Consider the following 20,376-nt stretch of genomic DNA (forward strand, 5'->3'; position numbering starts at 1 on the left):
GTGTTGGGGATGGATCTTAGTGGGACCCATAATACTTTGAGACACTTTGGGCGTTTCCTCTGATACTGACTCTTGGAATGCTTTGTGCAATCTTCTCTCAGGCCCTGAGATTCAACGCTCAGCTCCAAATACTCCACAGGGCTCATTATGATCAAGCAGTCCTGACAAACCATGTCTCTGCCTTGACTTCCCCCTGCTCTAATGCATTTCATCAAGAAGGTTTCTGTAGTGGTTTTGGTTCGCCAATTTGAAATTTCTTGGCCCATGCACCAATTACTTTGGTGGGTTCAGTGCATCCAGTGCACTCACTGCAATATTCTTACTGATTTTCTGCTGTGAGATAGGTTTAGGAGAAAGGCAAAGTAGGCTCAAAACTTTAAAAGGGTATTAAGAAAAGTTTATTAATAGTAACTAAAAGAAAGAATATTAAGAATCATAACAAAATGTTCAGAATACTTCTCTTCTCCATACAACCTTTTCTTTTTTACTGACAATGTAAAGAGGCAAAACCTAAAATTTTGAGTCAGTTTACCACCTCTAGAATAGTCTCTCTTCAGTTCACTTAGGGAGAGGAGTCTCTCTTTCATGTTATGGCTACTTCTCCATAAGAAAAGTGTTATCTCGTGGCTCTCAATTTCCATGAATAGCAGCTGCCCGGAAAATCTGTAATGGTAAAGTCCCTCCCAGTTATTCATAGCTTTTCACACAGTTGTGTTTATGGGCCATTTCAATTTACGGAGTATTAGTTTAAAGATGACCTGTTTAAGAGCGAAGGTTCTCTTCATCTATTTCTGAAATAATCTTCATCTCTGAGAACAGAGATCTTCTCTTTCTGGGGGCACAGGATCTCATCACTCTGCTCTCTTTCTCTGTTCAAACTTCTAATGGGATCACAGCTACTTCAACATCTGCTTACTTTAGCATGGAGGCCTTTGCTGAACAAGTCATCTCGCCATACTTTTCAATGTATTATAGGGAAAAGACAGTCTGATGTACCAATTACATCCTTCTCCATAGCTTTACAAGAGTGTTGTGGTGTGTTGTTCAGTTCCATTAGAGCTGATTTGTTCTGTTCCCCCTACCTGTTAAATGGTTCGGTCCTGGGATTCCCCTTCCTCCCCTGGTAACCCCTCCCCATATGTGAGAGTTGTCAGTTTGTTATCTCCTCCCCTGTTTCCCTGGATACCTTCTGTTAACCGCTCCCTGAGTTCCTGTCCATCACCCACTGGCCCCTCCCCTTTTTCCAGAAAGTTCTCCCCTTGGCAGTGGGTGATTGGATCAGGAACAAGAGTCCCTCCCTACTACCTTCCCTATTCTCTAGCCAGCGTGTCTGTTATGATTTTGCTCCCTCCTAAGTTCTCCCTCATTGGTTATTGTATCTTCCTCATCCTATTGTTCCACCCCCTTTATATAGTATTGTATCCCCTTGCTCCTGGTCTTCTCTTGGCTGGCTTCCCTGGAGACAGTAAACATTTGGACTTTGCCCCTGAGAGGAGTCTTTCCTTCACTCTCTTCGCCTGTTTGCTGCTTACTGCTGCCTCCTGCTGAGGCGCTGCCCGGACGCCCCTGGCACATCTGGGAAGTGCCCCCCCGCTGTCAGCTGCTGTGCCTCAGCTCAGCTGTGCAGTCTCCTCCCCTGCTCGGGGGAGTAGAGGATTTAGACAGCAGCGCGGCACAAGAGAATTTCAGCCCCAAGATCATGGCATTTCCTCATGCCTCCCATCTGGGACCTGACTTCCCTCTTCACTGACCTCAGTGTCTTCATGTTGCTCCTCTGCGTACCTGCACTTTGTCCATTTCTCTCACTTGATGGAGGATGGAAGCACTGAAAGAGTTAATATCTCTCCCGGGGCCTGCAGATGGTTCCGTGACCCCAGCCGGGCTGGGTTCTTGCAGCCGGAGCTGTTTTACGATGGAGGTTTCTGCAGCGGCTGCGCTGGGGCTGTGTCAGGATGGGCTGTGCTGGGGCAGGGCCAGGATCTCAGCAGCCAGGCCAGAACACAGCAGCAGCACGGCTGGGGCCCATGGCTTCTCCTCCCCCTGCCCAGGGGTTGCGGGTGAGCCCCAAGGGTGACAGAGTCTTGACCGAGCCGGCCCGGCCCGGAGCTGCTCCTGGGGCCTGGCGGATCCTGGCTGGGCCCGGGCTGGCGGCGGGGCAGGGCTCGCTAGCACCCAGGTGTTGGCAACCGCAGCCATGGCCCGGCCCGGCCTCGGCCCCGTGGCCTCCCCTGCCCTGCCCGGCAGCCGATGGGGCCTGGGGGGCTCCCTGGGAAGGGGCCTGGACCCACGTCAGGAGCCGCCCGGCCCGGCCCGGCTGAGACGGGGGCTGGGCCAGCCTTGTTACCTCTTTGCCGGCCAGAAGGGAAAGAGACCCTCCCAGGCTTTCTGATCTTCAACATGTGTCTTCACAGAGGCATGTAGTTTCCTTAGTGGATTAACAGACTGTCAATTTTCCGAGCTAATTACTGATTGGTTTTTTGTCAGACACAGAGGAAACTGCTAGCAGCTTCTGTTAGAACATCACTTCCGTGATGGAAAACCACCACAACAGCACAAGAGCATAGAACTCCTTTGTTCATATGTAGTGGTCATGTGCCCAAGGCCTCAAAACCCCTCCTTAGGACATCTCTGGGTGCTCTCCGAGGTGTTTTGAAATGAAAACATTCAGCTCATACTCTAAAAGAATCACTAGAGGACAGGGCCAGCCTGACCTGCCTGTCTTGGTAACTTTTTTCAGGGAGCAATCCTTGGATATATGGAATCTGGGAGGCCAAATTCCAATTTTGGCAACGGCCCCGGGACATGAAAGCAGTTCTTTTCCATAGGAAGGAACAGAGACCCAGTGTTTTCCCAGGCAGATGAGAGGTGACCACCTGAGGCCAAGGCCAGCCAGAGCTGTCAGGTGTATTCTGCAAGATATTGTTGCATACTGGAAATTTTTTAGGGAGAATGCCAATTTTGGCAATGGACATCAAAAAGAGGGAGAGTTCTTTTCCATGGCAAGGAAAACACAAAATTCCAGTGATCCAGGATCTGATGTGAGGCAGCACTTGACATCCCAACATAAGCCAGACATGTCAGATGGCCCCTGGAAGACCAAGCCAGCCAGGCCTGTTCCATCTTCCCTTCATTCCATGGGGCCCCACAGTGTCCTAATGGTCCCTTGCTTCCATGAGGCCCTGAGGTGCCATAATGCCCCCTTGGTGACACGAGGCCCTGAAGGGCCCTAACTGTCTCCATGGTTCCATCAGGCCCCACAGAGCCATAATGGTCTGTGGGTTCCATGAAGCCCCGCTGTGTCACCACGGCCCCTTGGTTCCATGGGCTCCAGTGGTGCCACAATGATCCCCTTTGGTTCCATGAAGTCCCCACAGTGTCCCAGTGATCTCCATGGGAAAGAAAGAATCCAGCCCCAGTGTTGGAGGGGCAGTCACCAGAGGCCAAGGCCAGCCAGACTTGATGGTGCTGGCAGATTTTGCCTGGGATCAACCCTCGGATATACAGAATTTTAGAGGTGGAATCCCAATTTCAGACATGGACACCTGGAGGAAGAAGGATGGTTCTTTACCATAGGAAGGAAAGCACAGAGCCCAAGGGTTTCAAAGGCAGAAGAGGAGAGAGGTGGCTCCTGGGAGGCCAAGCCAGTCTCACTTGTTTTTCCTGGCAGCTTTTGTAATGGAGGAATCCTTGGATATATGGAATTTGGGAGGAGGAATCTCAACTTTGACCACAGATGCCTTGAGAAGAAGGACGGTTCTTTTCCATAGGAAGGAAAGCACCAACCCCAGTGTTTGGAAAGCAGGTGAGAAGCAGCCCCCAAGAGGCCAAGGGCAGCCAGACCTATATGTCCTGGCTGCTTTCACTGGGGAGCAATCCTTGGATCTACAGAGTTTTGAAAGTGGAATCCCAGTTTTGGCCATAGGCACCTGGTCAAGATGGATGATGTGCTCCTACAAAATAGAAAAGTATGAAGTCCAAATGCTCTGGAAGAAGATGAGAGGTGGCCACTCTTAGGTCAAACCAGCCAGACCTGTCTCTCCTGGCACCTTTCATCTAGGAGCTATCCTTGGACATAGGGCATTTTGGAGGTGGAATTTCAATTTTGGTTGTGGGCACCTGGACAGGAAGAAGAGCCCTTTACATTAGGAAGGAAAGCACAGAGCCCCACTATTGGAGTTTGACCAGTGTTACTGACGGGACTGCCTTGGTCTCTCTGGCCTCGGCTGCTGACCAAATAGTGGCACCTGTGGAGTTTTCTCCCCAGAGACGCTATTCAGTTACCTGCGGTCGCAGCTGGACACGTGGAGACAAGTCCGGACATGCCCCAAGCTCCAGAGCTTGCAGGCTGGAGCTTGCTGTTGAGGGGGTCACTCCTCAGGCCTTCCTGAGCCAGAGAAACCTTTGAGGTGAGGTGAAGAAAGGAGTGGGTCCTGATGGAGAGTTTTTAATCCAGAGTTTTATTTTGGTGGCACGGCCTCTGACTCTTGCAACAATCCACTGAACTCTCCCACCAGAACTCTCCAACACAACCCCTAACTCGTGGTCTGCTTGTCCTTTTACCTGGGGACTGGGGAGGGCGTGGTAACACAGGGACCACCAACCAGGTACAGGGGGAGGAGGTCTCAGGTGAGAGGGACACCTGGGTGGGCCAATGGCCCCCCAGTGGGTGGAGAGCATCTTTTGAACCTGCCAATTGCTCGACGCTCTCCTTGGAATTTCTGGTTGGGTAGACAGTGCCCAGCAGGGGTCAAGGGTGGGGAAAGGAAGGGTGATTGACAGCCCACTTGGGAAAAGAAGTTTCAGGGAGAAACCCAGAGAACTGAGGCAAGCCATGACATCACACCTCAACATCTCCCCACTGTTTCAGAGGCACATGAGTGCCAGCCCTCAGGAAGCCAAGGCCAGCCAGACTTATAACTCTCAACAGCTTTTGTCTGGGAGCTATCCTTGGATATAGGGAATGCTGGAGGCAGATGCCCAATTTTTGCCAATTTGATGGCTGGTCGAGATGAATGGTTTTGCCTCATAAGAAAGAAAAGCACATGGTCCCAGTGTTTGAAAGTCAGATGAGAGGTGGCCCCCAGGTGGCCAAGGCAGCCAGATCTGTCTGTCCTGGCAGATTTCATCTAGAAACAATCTTTGCATATAAGGAAATTTGGAGAAGGAACCCCAGTTTTGGCCATGGGGCCCTGGAGGAGAAGGACACTTCTCTCTCACAGGAAGGAAAGCCCAGAGCCCCAGTGCTTCAGGGGCAGATGAGAAGCAGCCCTCAACATGCCAAGGTCAGCTGGACCTGTCAGGTTGTCCCCAGGAGGCCCAGCCAGCCAGACCTGTTCCATGTTCCCTTGGTTTTGTGGGACCCCACAGTGTCCCAATGGTCTCCTTGGTTTCATGAGGCCCTTGAGTGTCACAATGTTCCCCTTGCTTCTGCAGTGTCACAATGGGCCTATGCTTCTATGAGGATTTGCAATGTCACAATGGCCTCATGCTCCCACAAAGCCCTGATGTGTCACCATGGCCCCTCGGCTCCATTCCCCCTCGCTGTGTCACAATTGCTCCTCCGTGACACTATGGGCTCCACAAAGTCACCATGGACCCTTGGTTCCTTGGGGGTCCCGCGTTTCACAACGGTCTCCTTGATTCCATGAGGCACTACAGTGTCACAATTGTCTCTTTCTTTCCATGAAGTTCCGTAATGTTACCGTGGTTGCTGTCAGAGGCAGGATGAGATTGATGTACCCAGACACTTTGGGATGCTCGGAAAGCCCGTGTGGGGCCAGGGCCGGGTCAGCCTTGGTCTGTGGTGGGGCACAGCTATGGTCTCTGGTGCCCCCAGCCCTGGCCTGGCAGAGCTGTCAATCACACAGAAGGGGCTGTGCTAACCCAGCTCTGATTGGCTCAGCTGTCAATCAATCAATCAATCACACACTAGCAGCTGGTGCTACCCTGACTCTGATTGGACAAGCAACTGGCAGCCCACCCCAGGAGAGAGACCATGAAGGCCAAAGGTCTTAAAAGCGAGAGCACGAGGCCAGCCCATTATCTGGATCCTGCCTTCTCCTGGACTTCCTCTGTCAGTGGTGCTGGAACCTGAGTGGTTGGTTCCTATGTGTGTGTCTTTCTATAGATCTTCTGCCTTTCTGTTGTTCTCTATATATTTTTCTTCAAATCCTACTTAGCTGGAAAATTTTGGGGTAGTTTAGCATCTTAAGAGTTAAAGGTTTTTAGGTCAAGTGGGCTAAGCGAATGAAGTTAATGCTATGAGAAGAGTTTTATGTTGAAGCGGATGTTATGTTAAACCCTTTGCCAAAGTTCCTTGATTGTCTATATTTTGCCAGTAAAAATTTCTGTCATTTTCACCTCTTAGCTCAGTTGGTTAGAGCATGGTGCTGGTATCACCGAGGTTGTGGGTTCAATCCCTGTGTGGGCCATTCACTGAAGAGCTGGACTTGATGATCCTTGGAGGTCCTTCCTGCCAAGAATATTCTTTGCATCTGGCCATGTTGAGTATATCTGGTTGCTGTTTCTCCTGTGCACCAAACTCAAGGAAAGGAACCCTTTGATTTCCCCCAGCATTTCAGTGTTCTGGGGGATTCCAGCCCTGCAGGCTCACAATGGCCTCTTGTTTCCATGAGGCCCCTAAGTGTCGCACTGGCCCCTTGGTTCCTTGAGGATCTGGAGTGTCACACAGGTTTATGGCATTTGTCCTTGCTGCCCCACACATCCCCCTGCCCCACAAACAGCCCCGAGCCACCCGTGAGGGACAGGCCCTGCTGGCCCAGGCTGGGCTCAGGGCTTGGCCTTTCTGCTTCCTGCAGCCAGCCCAGGCCTTGCTCAGCATTGCAGTTCCCTGCCCAGAGCCTTGGGCTCCCTGCACTCCTGGCCTCAAGGATCTGCTCTCACCAGTCCCTGGGAGCCTTTGGCACTCCCTGCCCTCACTGGGGCCCAGCCATGCTCCAGGGGACTTGGAGTTTTGCTTCTGACTTCTTGAGCAGCTTCTTCATCTTTCTCTCAGTGCCTGAGGGTCATGGACTCAGCCCCAAATCCACCATGGGAATCATTAAAATACAGAAAGCCCTTGGGGCTCTTTCTCTTCCTTCAGTGCTCTTCAAGTCTTCAGGGCTTGTGCAGCTGACTGGAGTCAGTTTGGAGTTATATTAAGGAGGAAGATTTCAAACTACACCTCATGACTTTTTTCTTTTAATCAAGTGAGATGTTGAGTGCCAGCAAGGTAAGCCTCCCCAAGCTACAAGGTCTGCCTTTGATGTGTGAAGGGATACCAGGCCACGCTACATCCCTGCAAATAAGAAACACATCCTGTGGCAACTGAAGTGGGTAGCTACCGGACCAAGAAATTATGGAAGAGGTGCAATTACACCATTGGTTCTGTTTTTTGTAAGTGGGATGATATGGGGAGATGTCTCTCCTGATAGTTTCTTTTTCTCTTGTAATTTTGGGTCTTTCACCTTCTTCCCATTTCAGACGGTAATAAAACCTTACACAAAAGTCCATTTTTACAGAGTTGAGAATTTTTACCTCCTGGAGTTCAAGTGCTGCATGCAGAAGCTTCCATTAGTCCCAAGCATCGACAGGTTGCACTTGCATTTGCCTTTAGGATTGTCATCTCTCACACTGGGGGTGGAATTGTCAGTTAGTGGCCAGACATCTGTAGGCAACCCCACTAGGAAGGTGCAGAAGGGGTCGTCAGAGCTGACAACAGGCACAGGGTGTCTTGTTTCATGGCTTTTGCTAGAGGTATCCATATGTTGTGCTTTGGTTGTGGAGCTACCCATCCACTCGTGAGGAGCATGGTTGCAAACAGGCTGAGGAAGGTGAGTAGAAGCTTCTTATATGTCATCTTCAAAAGAATTGTCTAGTCCAGGTACTAGAGTCGCTGTCTGGTGGTTTTTGTCCTGGGGTGGACTTGGGGGTTCCTTTGGTGAATCCACGCTCTGTGGCTGCAGGTAGGGCTTGATGTTCTTAGCTGGGACACACGAAGGTCCTTTACCATGAATGGTCTTGTTGTAGCAGTTTGGTCTTCAGGTCCTTTGATGTTGAAGAGTTCTGCACTTTGGAGACTATCACTGTCACCTCTGATCCTGGACAATCCCGCATTAGCTCTGAGCACCCAGTTAGGAGGCCACTTGGAACGTGAGATACTTGTCGCATCTGCTCCCATGTCCACAAGCCCTATCAAAACAATATGTTCATTGGTAAGTTCCAGAGTGCAGGTGATTTTTGGTTGATCATGACTTATCACCTGGGTCCACATCACTAGTGAAGCGTCACCAGCATCCTGTTCAAGGAGTAATATGGCTTGGGCAATTGTTAGTCATTGGGGTGTAAAACAAGGTGGGTCAGGAGACAGGTCCAACACTGTAATTTCTTTTTGTGAGGCGACTGAGAGTACAGATGACAGTGTGAAAAATCCATCAGTCCTTGATCAGCAGTTTCCAAAGATTAATAGTTCACCAATCTTCGGGCCCCATCTGTCCTGTGGATATTGCATGGACAAAATAGTCAGTTAAAACTATTACAAGCAAAGCAGACTTTGCACTCACCAACTCCTATTTTGTGCCTGGTGATAAGGTGTTTGGCAACTGGGAGATGAGGTGCTGGACTTCAGTGCTATGGGATCTGTCAGGGATGTTTGTGTTATTTGACCCTCGGTGATTGTAGGCATCATCACCTTCAACATTTGTGTCATAGCGTGAGGCCACCTTGCACTCAGGTGGTATTTTTTTGATGGCTGCTTGGTGTAGTTACCTTTTTAGAAATTCCGCTTAATTTGATGTTGATTTCCATTAGGGAGTGGATACCCCCCTCCCCTGGTGACAGTCTTTTCTAAAATGTCTTTGTTGACCATACTGGAAGCATATTTTGGGCCCTGTAGATGTTGCTGGGGTCCCTTAAAGGGGGAATTGCATGGCCACTAGGGCCTCTGTAACTCCTTGCCCAATGGCCTGGGCTTGTATGGCCGCTACATGTTCTGTTGTCCTGAGGCAATTACAGCCTCAATCATCGGCAAGATTGTGGGTTCTGGCTCTAGTGGAAGGGCATGCAGCCCTTTCTTACATTCCGGGTTGGCATTGGCTACCCCTAATGAGTTTAGTAATTAATTTTGAGTCTTTTCATCCCAGACTTGTTTCTCTAGTGCCTGTTTAAGGTGATCAATAAATTTCATGTGAGGGTCTCCAGGTTCTTGACTTATGTTTACATAGTCCAAACTGGGGGTGCTACCATCCGGTACCTGGATTAAAGCTTTCAAAGCCATCTCTTTTGTATCATCCAATACTTCTCTGGGGATACCTGCTGCTTGATCATCTGGCAGGCTGTGGTGTTATTTTCCAGCTAGATGGTTGATTGTCAATTCCACCCTTGCCTCATTATAAGCATAGTCTGCTACAAATTGATTTAGTAAACACTTCCATCTCCCTTCCCACACGGTATATTCTGTAGGTGACAACAACATAGCCATAATATATTTTAAATCGTAGGGGGTTAAGACATGTGCTGTAAACATTGGCCCTCATTAGGCTGTTAAAATAAGGTGAGTCCCTCCCATGCTCATTAGCTGCCCTGTGGAAGCCCAGGGCACCAGGAATATTTCTCTCTCTGCTCTGCCATGTCCTGATCCCCAGGGGAGCACTGACTTTGACCCTGATTCATGGAGAAAGTTTTCTAGAATTCAAGATAGATTAGAGTCTACAAAAGTGTGAAATAGATTATAGAGAGTAGTGTAGGTGCATCACTTGCTGAGAAATTTAGGTTTTGGGATTTTTAGTATGTTGTGGGTGGAAGCAAGATGGAGGGCACAGGGTGTTGTCCTGGGTTTCTTCTTCATGCTTCTTCTTCCTTCTTCTTCATGGGTTTGGGTGGCATTTTGTAATTGGGCAGAAAAGTCTGCGTTGCAGGCCCTTTGGGAGCAGTTATTGGGTTAAAAGGGAACATAATCTAGGTGTCAGTTCTTAATTGAATAGTTTCATCTTAAAAGACCTTGTAACAAGAGATTGTTGGCCATTTTTTGCCTTCTAATGAAAAGCTGCTGAACTCACAGTAGTGAGACTGTTTTACAGATAAGAAATAATAAACACTTGAGTCTGAACATGAACTACTGTCTCAAGTGCTTTCAATCCAGACACAGAGAAACCAACAACTGGGACCCCCACACTGAGGAATGGCCTTACGAGTGTGGGGAATGTGGGAAGAGCTTCAGCTGCAGGTCCCACTTGATCTGCCACTGGAGGATCCACACTGGGGAACAGCCATACAAATGTGAGGATTGTAGGATGACCTTCAGCCAGAGGCCCCAGCTGATCATCCACCAAATGATCCACACTGGGGAGAGGCCCTACGAGTGTCCTGAGAGTGGGAAGAGGTTTCACACCAGATCCCATCTCCTCCAGCACCAGTGGATTCACACTGATGAGAGGCCCTTACGCTGCCCCGACTGCAGGAAGGGCTTCAAGCACAGCTCCACCCTCGTCACCCACCAGCACATCCACACTGGGGAGAGGCTCTATGACCAGACACCAATGCAGCCACCGGTAAGGGAAGTTCTGCATGTGTTCTGACTCTAGGAAGAGCTCCCTGCAATGCTCCAACTCCATCCCTCACAGGAGAACCCATGTTGCACAGAGCCCTGGTGACCCACATTCCCTGAGATCCATGTTGGGAAGACACCTGGATGGTTATCCTTTTGGTTTGGCCCTAATTTTCTTCTGATTTGTCTTTGTTGCCTAAAAACATCTGAAATAAGACTAAAAAGAAAGTAAATTATCAAAATGTCTAAAGTCCCATCATTCAACAGGTGTTTCAGGTGCAATTTATGGTTTGGAGACATATTCTGGGGGATTTCTGCATTCATGAGGGATTTCAGAAAGTGTTCTCCATATCTTTGCAATCCAAAAGTCAAGATGGATTGATCTGTCACCTCAAAATGACTCAATACCACTAAAAATACCAAAAACACAATTGTACCCCAAAAGGGCTCAATCCCACCTCAAATTGCCTTGTTCCCTCCTCAAAAATACTCAGTCCCCTGTAAAACTTACTCAGTTCCACAGCCTCCAGGGTGAGATGGGGTTGGAATGAGATTGGGACATCCAGATTTGAGGGTATGGCTTGGGGATTGTGTGGGATGTATTTTGATAGTAAATAAAACTTCCAGAATTATTGATTTCTGTCCCATTCATTTTCCGTCAGTTCCATTTCTGTTTTCAGAGTGCCACATTCTCAGTTGATTGTGTTTGTGGCCTCCTTTCTCTCCTGCCTCTCTTTGCCTGCTCTGTTTCTCTCTCAGTGTCCCCCTTGACCCAGGGCAGCTCCCACAAAGACCCTGCCCTGATTTAATTCCTCATACACAAGCTACAACAACCATGGGTGAAGTTATGAAGGCTGGCAGTGAAATGTCACTGTAAGATCTTGCTCCACTTGGCTTTTGGCACCTTCTTAAGAGTTTTGCCTTTGAGGGCAGGAACATCTTTTCCTGGCTGGGAACTGGAATTCCAGGCCCTGGGAGTGTGTGCCATGGATCCCAGAGGGGCATTCCCGAGGCTGCCAGGGTGCTGCTCCGGCTGTGCCTCCCAACGAGCTGTGCAGGGCCAGGGGACAAGGTCCAGCAGCTCTGTTGGTTCTGCAGTGCCTCAATGGCCCCTGGTTCCATGAGTTTCTGTACTGCCAGCAGCGCCTCCTTGGTTCCCATGATGCCCTGCTGTGTCACCATCGATATTTGGTGCCATGAAGTTCTTCAGTGTCACACTGGCCTACCTCGCTCCATGAGCTCCTGCAGTGTCACAGTGGCCTCCTTGGATGGGCAGTGTCACCAGGGACCATTGGCTCCATGCAGCCCCGCTGGGTCACCATGGACTCCTTGGTTCCATGAAGGTTCTGGGGGTGTCTCCATGGATCCACAGTGTCACAATGGACCACTGGATCCACGTGGCCCTGCTGTGTCACCATGGCCCCTTGGTTCCATGAGACCCCAGTGTCACAATTGACTCCTTGCTTTCACATACCCCCTTCAAAATGGCCCCTTCATTCCAAGAAGAACACAAAAGTTTTGTAGAAACATTGAGCAAATCCTGCTTAGCACACCTGGGAACATCTGTTTGCATTCAAAAGAGAGGTTAAAGGTGATGATGGCACCAGCAGCTTCCATCTGCAACAGAGATCCAAGGAAAGGACAGGGACAGTGAATTCAGCTGCAAGACTCAGAGAATTCTGCTTCCAGAGATCATTTCTGCTTACACTGTCCCTTGTAGAAAGGTGACACCATTCCAGGCAGCCTGGACTGAGCAGGTGGTTCCTGAGTGGGGTTTGTTGTTTAGGAAACCTCTTCAGGCTTTTCCATTCTTTCCTTCCCAACAGGAAAACTTCTCCTGGACCTCTGTGTAGGCAGAGCCCTGAGGAGAGCAGATGGAACATGGTGCAATGGGCTGGGACATGGAGCTGCAGAGCTCAGGGGACAAGGTTCTGCTGCAGGGCACAGGGATGTCAGTGCCAGGTGGGCCATGTCAGACATGGTGAGGCTGGGGGTGAGGAGCAGCTTGTCCAAACAGGGTCAGCCCAAAGGGGGCTCGTTCTTCTCTGTGCCAAGACCTCCTAAGGAGACATTCAGCATCAAGATCACCTGGGGAATGCTTCTATCAGCTCTTCTCTGAACTGGAACATAAAAAATACTGCATTGAGTAAACAAGAAAAGTCATGAGGTGCACTTTGAAATCTTCCTTTTTAATAGAACTTCAAACTGACTCCAATCAGCTGCACAAGCCCTGGACAATTGGAAGACAATTGAAGGAAGAGAAAGAACCCTCGAGGACTTTCTGTATGTTAATGATCCCCACAGTGGATTTGTGGCTGAATCTAGGACCGTCAGGCACTGAGAGAAGGATGAAGAAGCTGCTCAAGAAGTCAGAAGCAAAACTCCAAGTCCCCTGGAGCATGGCTGGGCCCCAGTGAGGGCAGGGAGTGCCAAAGGCTCCCCAGGGACTGGTGAGAGCAGATCCTTGAGGCCAGGAGTGCAGGGAGCCCAAGGCTCTGGGCAGGGAACTGCAATGCTGAGCAAGGCCTGGCTTGGCTGCAGGAAGCAGAAAGGCCAAGCCCTGAGCCCAGCCTGGGCCAGCAGGGCCTGTCCCTCACGGGTGGCTCGGGGCTGTTTGTGGGGCAGGGGGATGTGTGGGGCAGCAAGGACAAATGCCATAAACCTGTGTGACACTCCAGATCCTCAAGGAACCAAGGGGCCAGTGCGACACTGTGGGAAGTTGTGGAACCAAGGTGATAATTGTGGCACTGTTGGGGCCCATGGAACCAAGGGGCCAGTGGGACACTGAGGGGCTTCTTGGAAACAAGAGGCCATTGTGAGCCTGCAGGTCTTGTAACACCCCAGAACACTGAAATGCTGGGGGGAACCAAAGGCTCCTTTCCTTGAGTTTGGTGCACAGGAGAAACAACAACCAGATATTCTCAACACGGGCAGATGCAAAGAATATTCTTGGTAGGACAGGACCCACAAGGATCATCAAGTCCAGCTCTGAAGTGAATGGCCCACACAAGGATTGAACCCACTATCTCAGTTATCCAAAAACGTTCCACGTAAGTAGGATTACAAAGAGAAGAAATAGAGAACAACAGAAAGACAGAAAGACAATCGATAGATATGCATGTAAGTATCAACAGTTCTGTTTCCATTGTTACTAACAGAAGAACCCCAGCAGAAGGCAGGATCCAGACCATGGGCTGGCCTCGTGCTCCAGCCTTTAATCCCCTGGACCTTCATTGGCCCGCCCCTGGGGTGGGACTGCCAGTGGCTTGCCCAATCAGAGTCAGGGAAGGCATCAGCTGCTAGTGTGTGATTGATTGGCAGCTCAGCCAATCAGAGCTGGGTTAGCACAGCCCCTGCTGTGTGATTGACAGCTCTGCCAGGGTGGGGTGGGGCTCTGTCCCACCACAAACCAAGGCCTGACCTGGCCCTGGCCCCACACGGGCATTCCGAGCATCCCAAGGTGTCTCGGGACATTGATCTCATCCAGCCTCTGACAGTGACCACGGTGACACTACGGAACCTCATGGAACCAAGGGTCAGTTGTGACAGTGTGGGTCCAAGGACAGCATGGTGACACTACAGAACCTCATGGTACCATGAGTGAGTTGTAACAATGGAGATCCAAGGAAACTATGGTGGGACTGGGGAACTTGATAGAATCAAGGAGACCGTTGTGCAGCTCAGGGGCCCTGTGGAAGCAAGGGTCAATGATCAAACTATGGGGCCCATAGAAACAAGGAGCCATTGTGACACAGCAGGGCCACATGGAGCCAAGTGACCACTGTGACTCTGCTGGGGCTCATTAAACCACGAAGCCATTGTGACATTGCAAGACCTCATGGAATCCATGAGAACATTGTGACATTGTGGAGACTCATGAAATCAAGGGAACATAGAACAAGTCTACCTGGTTTAGCCTCCTGGGGGCTGTCTGACAGGTCCCACTGAATTTGGCATGTCAAGGGCCACTTCCCATCTGACTGTGAAGCACTAGGGCTCTGTGCTTTCATTCCTATGGAAAAGAACTGTTTTTCTTGTCTAGGTGGCCATGGCCAAAATTGGAATTCTGCCTCTAAAATTCCCTATATCCCATGCTTACTCCCAGACCAAATCTGCCAATACAGTCAAGTCTGGCTAGCCTTGGCCTCTGGTGACTGCCTCTCATCTGCCACTGCACCACTGGGGCTCAGTTGTTTCCTTCCTGTGGAGACCACTGCGACAATGCGGTGCGTTGTGGAGCCAAAGGGCATTGTTACACTGTAGGAACTTGTGGAACCAAAGGGATCATTGTGACATGTGGCCACATGAGTCCAAAAGCCCACCTTGAGGGCTGCCCCAGGCTAGCTCTTTGGCACACGAGCCACAGTGAGGCGGGGCACTCTCCTCGCTTCCGCTTGCAAGGAGAAAGCCTTACGCACTAATGCCTTGAAGGAGTCTGGGCCAATGCCGACGGGAGTGAAGAAAGCGGGCTTCGACTTCTGGTGAAACAGGGTCTATTGGGAGGAGCAGGGAGATGAAAAGTCTAGGAGGTCTATAAGCTGAAGACAGTGGGAAAAGGCTTACAGCAACTTATAAAGGGGGGTGGCAACAGGGGTGGAGTCAGCCCTCCAACCAAGAGAGGAGCAGGAAGGAGTGGAAAAGGAAAGAAGGACACTGCTGTGGGACCAATGGAAAGTAACTAGGGAAGTGGCCCCACCCCCTAAACCAATCACTTGATGCCCAGAAGAGAAGCTTCTAGATGGAGAGGATGTGTCGCCAAGTGATGGACAGGGCACCAGGCTCAGTCAAAACAAAAGATGCATTTGTAACTGGGGCAACAGGGGAGGAGACAGAGAGACTGACAAGGATTGCGGGGGAGGAGGCAACCTGGGTAGAACCATTGTATAACTAAAGGGGTGAGTGGAACAAACCAACTTACAATATACAACTTAGCATAACTAAAAACCCAAAAAAACCACAACACAACATCTCTCCCTTTTTTGTTTAAAATTAATCACAAGGGGAGAAAACAAGTCCTTAAAATGAAGTAAATTCAGTTTGATTGTTAAATTCTAAGTAAATGTCCCCAAACCAAGGTTGAGCTTAGTGGGGCAGAAGCCCACCAGCCCTCCTCAGGAGCCAGATGGTCTTTGGTGGAGTCTTGATCTTCTTCCTCCGGGTCTGATGTTGGAATTTGCACTCAGTTAATGCTTGGGGAAGATGTCATCTTTTAGTATTTTAAAGAAATTTTAGTATTAGCTGCCATATGATGCTGGCAGCAACACAGACAATTAAAATGACTAAACAGAACAAAAGAATGGTTATTAAAACAGAGCCCACCCAGCCTGAAAGGCCCCATCTGGAGAAAATGTCCCCCAGCCAGTCTGCACTCTTTCTTAATCTGATGCACCATGTCCTTCAGTTGTGCAATTGTATTCCTGACATCCTTGGCCTTAGATGTCAAGTTCAGACAGGAGAGCCCCTCAAACTCTTCACATTGATGGTAATGGAGCAGGATCAGGAAATCAGTTGCTGCCCTGTTCTGAAGGGTTGCCTGCCTTGTTATTTCTTCATCTGATAGGAGGTCGCTCAGGACTGCTGAGATTAAGTTTGCTTGTTTGGCTACCCAAAACTCTAGGTGAGCTAATTCACCTGCAGCTTTTGTCGCAGCCATCCAAGGTAAAAGGACTGTGATTGCAAAACCTTTAGGTTTGGACCAATCAACAATTTCCAAGTCACATTTAGAATCTAATTCTTGAAGGTTTCTCCAGGAATGGGCTGAATTGTGTGTGACGTTTCTAGATTTCCAATTTGAAATTTGAGTATTGTTGGGTGCAAACAGCGTCAGCCTCCCAAAGGAACAAGGGCCTCCTATCAGGCGAGAGGGGATGCCTGCCCAAGCTGGGTCTCCACAAATTAAGAAAATTCCCCGGGGAAGGGATCGGGATTTGTGGTCATAAGTCGAAGCCATGGAAATTTGGGAAATGGCGTTGCACCAGTTTCCAGCAGTGTAATCTTGATTGTGTTGAAGGACTGGGAGGTAGGATTTATCAAGGGCGTCTGGGGAAAACAGAAATTGGACACAAACTGAGGCTGGCATGGAGCCAAGCAAGGTAAACTCAAGGGGTTCAGAATCTGAATGATTTAATTTGGGGAGGAGATTTCTCCAGACAAGGTTAGGGTTAATTCCAGGGGAGAAGTAACTTTCTAATGCGCAAGGAGTTTCAGGGAACTGTTGAGAGGGGGAAGAAACTCATCTAGGTTTGAAGGGATCCCCACAAGGCAGGTCGACAAGGGGTCTGCTGCTGAAACGGTGGTCAAACAAAGAAGATCCTGGCCAAGGACCTTGATGAGCGCTTTCCAGATGTGAACTTTTGGCTGGGGGATGATCCACATATCAACAGGTGGTATGGTGGACCAGATGAAAACCAGGATGACGGTGATCCAAAGCCAGATGAGGGCCATTAGGTTTGGGTTTACTGGAAAATAAGCAGAATCAGTGAGTACAATGCAAAAAAAGGGGGGTGGTTCTACTCCAGGATGATGAGATCATCTGAAAAAGGTCTCTTCTTCCTCCTCCAACAAACATCTTCTACTTGCACTACCTGACAAGCCAAACGTTTTTTTGGTAGAAATGGCTTGACCCATTTGGAGGGTACCCACTTAGGCCCAGAGGGAGTGGATACGCAAGCATATCCCCTCCCCCAGGTGACAAGATCGAAGGGGCCCTCCACTTTCCAGGTCTCCGGGTCTCTTACCATGACCCAGGACCTGTCCTTCAGCTCCAGTAGAGGGTTTGCGTGGTAACACCGAGTCATGGGTGGATTCAAATTTTCAAAACTGCAGTTTAAGAAGTTTAATCTGAAAATCGCTTTGGACAACCCCATCTGGGGAGGGTCTATGTTCACTGTCTCTCGCTGATGTTCGAGTGTTGAGACTCTGCTGAGACCTCTTCCACCATGGTTTGACCTGTCAGGGAATAAGGGATGCCGGTATGTCTTATTCCCCGTTGTTGCAGGAAAGCTTTACATTCCTTTGATTTGTGCCTCGGCCCATTATCCATTCGAAATTTCGAGGTCGAGGTACTTCCAAGGTGGCATCCTCTGAATTTTGTCACTTTGCAGCTCGAGCCCTGCAGCAATTAATGAAGATGCTGCCAGTTCAAGCGCATGGCTAAGTATGTCGTTGCTGAGTGCACAAATTTGAATCCCCAATGATTACATACCTGCAACGGATCCAGTGCCAAGTACCTGGGGTCTTGGGCGAAACCGTTACTGCATGGAAATTAGAGTTTCGGAGATGGACGGGCTTTGTCAACTGGAGTCTGAAGGGAGAAAGTTTAGATAATGTTGTCAGAATGGGTTTTTGGTTTAAGTATATAGGTGTTGCAGATGTTGAATCTTTAAAAGTCATGTCCAGTGAAACATTGGAAATCACATCAGGTAAAGTCATGTCAATTATGTCAGCAACAAGTGGGATGTGTCTGAAGGGGTCTCCTCCCCTGCCCTCCCCACAGGACACTTAATTGTTCTGCCTTAATTTTGTTGTCACAAAGGGAGGGGCTGCACTTAGAAATATTTTTTTTTGACCCCTCCTCAAAAAGCGACTGGCTCTATCTAAATTAAAGAAATTGTTGCTGCAGTGGGCAAGCCAGGGCCCAGTGGCATGGCTTAACACAGAGATGACACAGGCAATCCTCGGGCGGTGGCGGGCCAGCAGGTCTTGGCATGGTTTGCGTGCCTGGAGACAAAGTAGGATAAACATCAATGGGAGGTTTGGCAAAAGCAACTTTGAGAGCAGTTCTTGGTGTATGATCTTTTTGAGTAGGTTCCTCCGGAAGCACAGAAAACTTTTTTGCACAAACTTCAAGCATGAGTTGCAAGGTGGGGGAGGCGTTCTAATGGGAGGCTGAGGATGGCCACCTTACACCTGGGATTGGTGTTAGCTGATGCCATCTCAGATAAAATCTCTTGACAAGCCTCCTCACCCCAAACCTGCAACTCCACTGCCTTCCAGAGGCATTATACAAAGGTTGTAAAAGGCTCAGATGGAGACTGAAAAATTTTAGAGTATGTTAACAAGGGAGCCTCAACTTGCAAAGCAAGGAATGCCTTTTCAGCCAACTACACGGCTTCTTTTAAAGCCTCTCGAGGTTGTACTTCGGCTTGAACCTGCCCTTGTGCCCAGTTTGTCAGGCCACAAAGATGATCAATAGAGATGGGCTCTCCTTTCAAGTCTGCACCAGTCTGGGAATTCTTCCACAGAGTCGGGAGGATTTCCCGAGCTGCCTTTTTCCATACTCCCTCCAACATGGTGTACTTGGTGGGATTGAGGAGGGAGGAAAACAAATGTTTGAGATTGGCCGGGGTTACCTCTGACTCCGTGAGAGTGGCCCTTAAGATTCCCCAGAAATGTTCACTATCTCTACCAAAATCTTTTTGGGCCTTGCAAAGTTCTTTAATTACGTGGTGCAGAAACTGGGGTCCATTGGGCTCGTGTCCTGCCCTCCCTCTCCAGATGGTATGAGACTGGAGCCGCTGATATTGTGGGCATTGGCTCCAGTTTCCGGTGTCCCACCTCTTGCCCCCCACAAGCCAAAGCATGGGAACCAGAAAGAGGAGGGCGAGGGGAGGAGCTAAGGGACTAGGCGGGGAGACCTGATGCCTGATGTTCCAGTTTCCACCTCAGGGATGTAACATGGAGCAGGGATTTCGGAGGAGGGACTGGCAGAGGGACAAGGGAAGGAGCAGGGGAATGGGAGGAGTCTAAATAAGAAAGGGGTTGTTCAACATACGAAAGGGTTTATAGAGAGAGGAGACTGGGTTGACGGGAAAAGCCACGAGACTTCCGCCATATTGGGCTTCACAGAAGCCATTTTGTGAGGGATAAGGATCTGGGAGATTAAAGCAAACTCGGGATGGAGATTTGCAAACTGGAAAAGGCTCAGGAAGGGGAAGGTCCCAAGAAGTTTGGCCAGGACTTCTCGGGCGGCAGGGGCAAGAACCTTGGAGAGAGCTGGGGAGATGGGGACCCCGATTTGTGACAACTGTGGAAGCTCCCTTCAAGATTTCACCTTTTGGGCCCACGGGAGAAGGAAGAGGGGTAGGACGGAGAGAACCGCATGAACTGGGGATTGAAGTGTTAACTGATGGTTGTTTTCTCCGTTCCCACCTTAAATTTAAAATGGCTCTAACTTGACGGACACAGAGAAAGATCTTAGAAAGGGAGGAGTCCCCTGACCGTCCTAATTCTGCCAACTTTGCAATGACTACATCCCAAAAATTGACCTCATACAATTGGCCAGTGGTAACCTCCAGGAAGTGAGAAAACAACCAAACAATTAACTTTCTTAATTCTCACTTTTTAACATGAACATCGCCACCTGCAAGGATTCCCGCAACTTGGATAAACGTTGTTTTCTGGAACTCAGAAAGCCTCACACTGATGGCTTATGATGTTAAGAGAGGGAACCAACACCCACCACCCTCGGGAAAATGAAAAGGAAAAGGCAGAAAGATCCACACTTGCCCCTATCAAAAAAGACAGTGGCTGTGCAGCACAGAAAAGAGGCAAAGGTGCTAAGTTAAAAAGACCTGGCTCAAAGTAAACGAAAGGGGCTCAGAACGCCCCGACCCTTCAACAATTGAAAGGATCTGGGGTAGAGAGACAGGGGAACAAGAAGGAGAGAAAGGGAGAGGAGACCACTTACAGTCTCAGGCGCAGAATTCAACGTTGTTTTGACTCAGACCCCCTCTCAGTAAAAATGCGGTGTTAGGTGAACAAAAGACCAAATGTGTCCTGTCAGGGGAAGACTCCTCGGGTGCAGGAGCTGCCTCCCCGAGCCTCCAGGAGTG

General features: G+C 49.4%; 3 long non-coding RNA genes across 4 annotated transcripts; 1 reads left to right on the forward strand and 2 right to left on the reverse strand.

Moving 5' to 3' along the window:
* The first annotated feature begins 3,151 nt into the window (after positions 1-3,151).
* Positions 3,152-10,111, forward strand: LOC135304036 (uncharacterized). The gene is made up of 2 exons (XR_010365473.1): positions 3,152-3,802; positions 7,103-10,111. It is a non-coding gene; the product is annotated as an uncharacterized LOC135304036 (long non-coding RNA).
* LOC135304035 (uncharacterized) lies at positions 7,185-12,661 on the reverse strand. Of its 2 annotated transcripts, XR_010365472.1 has the most exons (3): positions 12,250-12,661; positions 11,770-12,160; positions 7,185-8,494 (listed from the first exon to the last, which is right to left on the reverse strand). It is a non-coding gene; the product is annotated as an uncharacterized LOC135304035 (long non-coding RNA). The 2 variants fall into 2 exon arrangements; XR_010365471.1 differs by having other exon boundaries at positions 11,770-12,661.
* A 2,342-nt stretch (positions 12,662-15,003) lies between these two features.
* Positions 15,004-20,363, reverse strand: LOC135304037 (uncharacterized). Its single transcript, XR_010365474.1, has 3 exons — positions 20,232-20,363; positions 17,748-17,846; positions 15,004-17,491 (listed from the first exon to the last, which is right to left on the reverse strand). It is a non-coding gene; the product is annotated as an uncharacterized LOC135304037 (long non-coding RNA).
* Positions 20,364-20,376: the final 13 nt, after the last annotated feature.

The sequence above is a fragment of the Passer domesticus genome, chromosome 6, assembly GCF_036417665.1.
Source record: "Passer domesticus isolate bPasDom1 chromosome 6, bPasDom1.hap1, whole genome shotgun sequence".
In the NCBI taxonomy this organism is placed as follows: Eukaryota; Metazoa; Chordata; class Aves; order Passeriformes; family Passeridae; genus Passer; species Passer domesticus.